The sequence below is a fragment of the Bos indicus genome, chromosome 1, assembly GCF_029378745.1.
Source record: "Bos indicus isolate NIAB-ARS_2022 breed Sahiwal x Tharparkar chromosome 1, NIAB-ARS_B.indTharparkar_mat_pri_1.0, whole genome shotgun sequence".
Taxonomy (NCBI): domain Eukaryota; kingdom Metazoa; phylum Chordata; class Mammalia; order Artiodactyla; family Bovidae; genus Bos; species Bos indicus.
The window spans coordinates 64680414-64686827 of NC_091760.1; positions in this window are offsets into that span (position 1 = coordinate 64680414).

Below are 6414 nucleotides of genomic sequence, written 5' to 3' on the forward strand. Positions count from 1 at the left end.
GCGTGTTCTTTAATACTAGCACCACCCCAGCTGCACAATGTACCAAGGTAATTGACTTCCTCATTTCACAGGATTATTGAGAATATTAACAAGTTGTGAGAAAACCAAATTTCTTCAAAGATATCATTACAAAAAGCCAAGCAGAATCATATTTATACTAAAGATTAGAGTGGAAAATCATTAAAGTGGGTTCTGCTTAGGCAGGGAAGATAGCAGACTAGATTCTCCAAGTCACCCTTCTACTGATGGGGAAGTAAATGTCTCCAAGAACCACCCCACCCCAAAAGGAACAAACCATGGTAAGAAAAAGGCTTCCCAGGTGGCGCTGGTGGTGAAGAACTCAACTGACAATGCAGCAGACAAAAGAGATGTCTGGATCGGGAAAATCCCCTGCAGGAGGGCATGGCAATCCACTCCAGGAGATGGGAATACCAGACCCCTTGACCTGTCTCTTGAGAAATCTGTATGCAGGTCAGGAAGCAATAGTTAGAACTGGACATGGAACAATAGACTGATTCCAAATAGGAAAAGGAGTACATAAAGGCTGTATATTGTCACCCTGCTTATTTAACTTATATAAAGAGTACATCATGAGAAACGCCGGGCTGAATGAAGCACAAGCTGGAATCAAGATTGCTGGGAGAAATATCAATAAGCTCAGACACCCAGATGACACCACCCTTATGGCAGAAAGTGAAGAAGAACTAAAGAGCCTCTTGATGAAAGTGAAAGAGGAGTGTGAAAAAGTTGGTTTAAAGCTCAACATTCAGAAAACAAAGATCACGGTATCCGGTCCCATCATTTCATAGCAAATAGATGGAGAAACAGTAGAAACAGTGGCTGACTTTATTTTTGGGGGCTCCAAAATCACTCCAGATGGTGACTGCAGCCATGAAATTAAAAGACGCTTACTCCTTGGAAGAAAAGTTATGACCAACCTAGATAGGAATATTAAAAAGCAGAGACATTACTTTGCCAACAAAGGTCCATCTAGTCAAGGCTATGGTTTTTCCAGTAGTCATGTATGGATGTGAGAGTTGGACTATAAAGAAAGCTGAGCACCAGAGAATTGATGCTTTTGAACTGTGGTGTTGGAGAAGACTTTCGAGAGTCCCTTGGACTGCAAGGAGATCCAACCAGTCCATCTGAAAGAAAATCAGTCCTGAATATTCATTGGAAGGACTGATGCTGAAGCTGAAACTCCAATACTTTGGCCACTTGATGTGAAGAACTGACTCATTGGAAAAGACCTTGATGCTGGGAAAGAATGAAGGCAGGAGGAGAAGGGGACGACAGAGGATGAGATGGTTGGATGGCATCACCAACTCAATGGACACGAGTTTGAGTAAACTCCAGGAGTTGGTGATGGACAGGGAGGCCTGGCATGGTGCAGTCCCTGGGGTCGCAAAGAGTCGGACACAACTGAGCAACTGAACTGAACTGAATCTTGCCTGGAGAATCCCATGGACAGAGGAGCCTGGTGGGCTACAATCCAAAGGGTGGCAAAGAGTCAGACACGACTGAAGTAATTGAAAGTTTCTGCTGACACTGATTTGGGATCCAAATGAGAAGAGCCAAACTTGTGCCTTCCTTGTCAAGCCAAGGCTGCAGAAGAGCACTGAGGAGTTCTTTGTGCGCTGTGCAATGGAAGCACACTTTAGAGGATGCATCCTCAATTTAGTCCTAGAGGACTCAAATTCAAGTTCATAAATTTAAAAAAACCCTAAGCACTGGAAGCCACGTGTAAGAACAGTTAGCAGGAATACCCAAAAGATTTAGACCCGCCTGATCCCCCAAGGACATCAGATACTGGAATTGTCTGCAACAGGATACAGGAAATCTCTTTTTTAAATTTTAAAGAAAAAACAATACCCTAGAGGTTACTTACCAGTTACAAAGAGAAGATAGTACTCATTGGAGAAATCTGGCAGATTTCTACCAGATTACTACCTTAACCTAGTACTCCAAATTAATTTCAGCAATAGTTCAAAGAGATACCACACATGAGGTGATACTCTGAGGACATAAAATCACCATTATTGTATTCCTGCCAAAAATGCACCATTGGAATTTAATCATGAAGAAGCAGTCTGACAAGCCCAAATTACAGGATGTGCTACAAAACAACTGACCTGTACACTTAAAAAAATGTCAATGTCATGAAAGACAAGGATAGATGAGGAATGTTAGATGTGACATCTAAATTCCTGGATTGGAAAAAATTTTTTGTTACAAGGTATATTACTGAGACAATTGGAAATGATTATATTAAGCAGTAATAAGTAGATTGAAAATAAGGAAGTAATAAGTAATTAAGTAGATTGAAAATAAGGAAGTGAAGCTATGTCAGTTCTGAGTCCAGCCTTTTAAAGGCAGTTTCTGCTTCCACTTTCGCTCTCTCCTATGTGACAGAGCAGTTACAGGCCAGTCCAGATTTAAAGGCATGGGCAACATAGCCCCATTCCTCAGTAAGAAAACTGTCAAAGAATTTGAAGCTGTTTTTAATTTGTAATGCTGTACATACTCATTTCCAGTTGTCTCAATAATATACCTTGAAACAATTTTTTCCAATCTAAGGCCACATATAAAGAAATTTCCTTAGCCTCTGTTATGGACAGCATTGAATCTCCTGAAATCAGATGTGGAAGCCCTGACTCCCAGTATCTCAGAATGTGACTCTATTTGGAAACTGGGCCTCTAAAAAGGTCATTAAGTTAACATTGGGTCTTTAGGGTAGGTCATAATCCAACATGACCCGTGTCTTTATAAAGAAGAAGAGATGAGGAAAAGCCAGCACAGGTGGGGGATGACCATGTGAGAACACAGGTAGAAGGTGGCCGCCTTCAAGTCAAGGAGAGAGGCTTCAGAAGAAACCAACCTGTTAACACCGTTATCTTGGACTCCCAATCTCCAGAATTGTAAGAAAATCCATTTCGGTTGTTTAATCCACACAGTCTGTGGTATTAATATTTATATTAGCAGCTCAAGCGGACTAATACATTCTCCATTAATCTGAAATAGTTTCTCATCTGTCCTTGTCTTTCATGACCTTGACATTTTTGAAGTTCACAGGCCAGTTGTTTTATAGAATATTCTTTAATTTGGGTTTGTCTGATTGTTTCCTATGACTTAGTGGTAAAGAATTCGCCTGCCAGTGCAGGACACACGTGTTCAGTCCCTGGTCTGGGAACTAAGATCCCACATCAGATCAGATCAGATCAGATCAGTCGCTCAATCGTGTCCGACTCTTTGTGACCCCATGAATCGAAGCATGCCAGGCCTCCCTGTCCATCACCAACTCCCGGAGTTCACTCAGACTCAGGTCCATCGAGTCAGCGATGCCATCCAGCCATCTCATCCTCTGTCGTCCCCTTCTCCTCCTGCCCCCAATCCCTCCCAGCATCAGAGTCTTTTCTTCGCAGAGTCAAGTCTTCGCATGAGGTGGGCAAAGTACCATGTGGCAACTAAGCCCATGAGCCACAACTACTTAAGCCCAAGTGCCCTAGAGCCCAAGTTCAACAACAAGAGCCACTACGAGAGAGTAGTCCCCGCTCACAGCAACTAGAGAAAGCCTGCACCCAGCAACAGAGGCCAAGCACCTCAGTAAAGACCCAGTACAACCAAAAATAAATGAATGAATAATTTTTAAATGGCATTAAAAAATCGTTTCCACTATCAGGAGGGAGGGGACATGGGTACACCTATGGCTGATTCTTGTTGATGTATGATAGAAAACCACAAAGTTCTGTAAAGCAATTATCCTTCAATTTAAAATTTTAAAAAAATTGTTTCCACAAAAAAGAAATATGATTTAAAAAATGATATTATGGCCTCAAGCATCACCTTATGTATGACACTAATTGTATTATTGGATGTCTCTCAGTCAGATCATTCGCTCAGTCGTGTCTGACTCTGCGACCCCATGGACTGCAGCATGCCAGGCCTCCCTGTCCATCACCAACTCCCGGAGTTCACTCAAACGTGTGTCCACCGAGTTTGTCCATGCCATCCAACCATCTCATCCTCTGTCGTCCCCTTCTCCTCCTGCCTTCATTCTTTCCCAGCATCAGGGTCTTTTCCAATGAGTCAGTTCTTTGCATCAGGTGGCCAAAATATTGGAGTTTCAGCTTCAGCATCAGTCCTTCCAATGAATATTCAGGACTGATTTCCTTTTGGATGGACTGGTTGGATCTCCTTGCAGTCCAATGGACTCTGAAGAGTCTTCTCCAACACCACAGTTCAAAAGCATCAATTCTTTAGTGCTCAGCTTTCTTTATTGTCCAACTCTCACATCCATACATGACTACTAGACTCACTTTTTATTGGAACCCTGAACCACCATGGAAGTAGCCTGGCTACCCTGATGCTACCATTCTATAAGGAAGCCCACACTAGCCATGTGAAGAAGCCACCAACCACTCAGGGTCACCTCCAGCTGAGGCTTAAACATTATAAAACAAAAATGAGCCCTCCCCACTCTGCCATATCTGAATTCCTGACCCACAAAATCACGAGATATAATAGTTAATGCATTGTTATTTTCAGCCTCTAAGTTTTGGGTTCATTTGTTACAAAGCAATAGATAATCAAAGGAGACCATATGTTATATGATAATGTTCTGTCAATGTTAAATTCCTTGCATTTGATCCTTGCATTGTGGTTACAGGCTTCCCAGGTGACGCAGTTGGTAAAGAATCCGCCTGCCGTGTGGAGATGCGGGTTTGATCCCTGGGTCAGGGAGATTCCCCGGGAGGAGGAAAAGGCTATTGTGATTATATAAGAGAATGAGTTTATTCTTTTTTAAATTTATTTTACTGAAGTGTAGTTGACTTACAATATATTAATTTCTGACAATCACTTTGCTGTACAGCAGAAATTAATACATTGTACATTGTAAATCAAATATATATATATCTCTCTCCTTTTTCATACTCTTTTCTATTATGGTTTATCACAGGATATTGAATGTTATTCTCTTACACAGTAGGACCGTATTGTTTATCCATTCTGTATATAATAGCTTGCATCTTCTAATCCCAAACTCCCAGTCCCTCCCTCCCCCACCTTCCTCCCCCTTGGCAACCACAAATTGGTTCTCTATGTCTGCGAGCCTGTTTCTGTTTCATAGATAAGTTCATTTGTGCCACATTTTAGATTCCACATATAAGTGATATCATATGGTATGTGTCTGTTTCTTTCTGACTTACTTCACTTTAGTATGATCATCTCTAGGTCCATCCATATTGCTGCAAGTATATTATTTCATTCTTTTATATGGCTGAGCATTATTCCATTGTACATACATACCATATCTTCCTTATCTAATCATCTGTCAATGGACACTTAGGTTGTTTCTATGTCTTAGGTATTATGAATAGTACTGCTATGAATATAGGGGTGCATATATCTTTTTGAAATAGTTTTGATTGGATGTATGACCAGTAATGGGGCTGCTGGATCATATGGTAACTCTATTTTTAGTTTTTTGAGGAACCTCCATACTGTTTTCCATGGTTATTGCACTAACTTACATTCCCACCAACAATGTAAGAGGAATCTCTTTTCTCCAGGACAGTGACTTTATTCTTAAAAATTATTTAATGATGAAGTATCATGATGACTTCAGTTTCTCTCAAATGACTCAGTTAAAATTTGTGTATGTGAGAGAGTAACAGAGAAAAAGTGGGGGGGTGCATAAGTACGGCAAAATACTAACAATCGATCAATCTAGACAAAGTGTGCACAGATGTTCCTTGAATAATTTTTACAGCGTTTCTAACCCTTGAAATTTTTTTAAGTTGAAATAAAAAAGAAAAGATTAAATCTCAAAGTGGAAAAAGCAAGGACTAGACTTTGCCTTTTAGTCAACAAGAAGTAACAGGAACCAGATTTCTATGCCACCTGAAGCATCCATTTTAAAAAAAAGAAAGAAAGAAACAGACAAAATGCATAAACCACAGTTTTTAAGATACTCTGTAAGAGGCAACGAAGGACAGTCATCTCTGAGAGACAGGAAATGAACAAGATGAGCCCCACAGTTGCCCCAGTTTACTACCCTGAGAGAGTTCCAAGCATTGCAGAGGGAAAGCAAAGCTGAGAGAGAGCCTAGAAGACTCCCTGAGTTGAGGAGATAGACTGTAGAGTCCAAGAAAATCAAAGCAGCTTCATTTCACAGGACAGAAATCCAGAGAGAAACGAAACACAGAAACGGAATACTGGCGGTCTGCAAAGAATCCCCCTCAAGTGTTCATGATCAGTGGGCTGATGTAGGAGAACTGTCCTAAGCCAAGGAAAGAACCATCTGTAACGATTAGCAGAACAATTCTAATCACTCACACTGGGCTGAGAATAGTGCCTATTTCTACCAGCCAACCTGGAAAAACTCATAATTCACAAGCTACCGGGTAAGAGTAC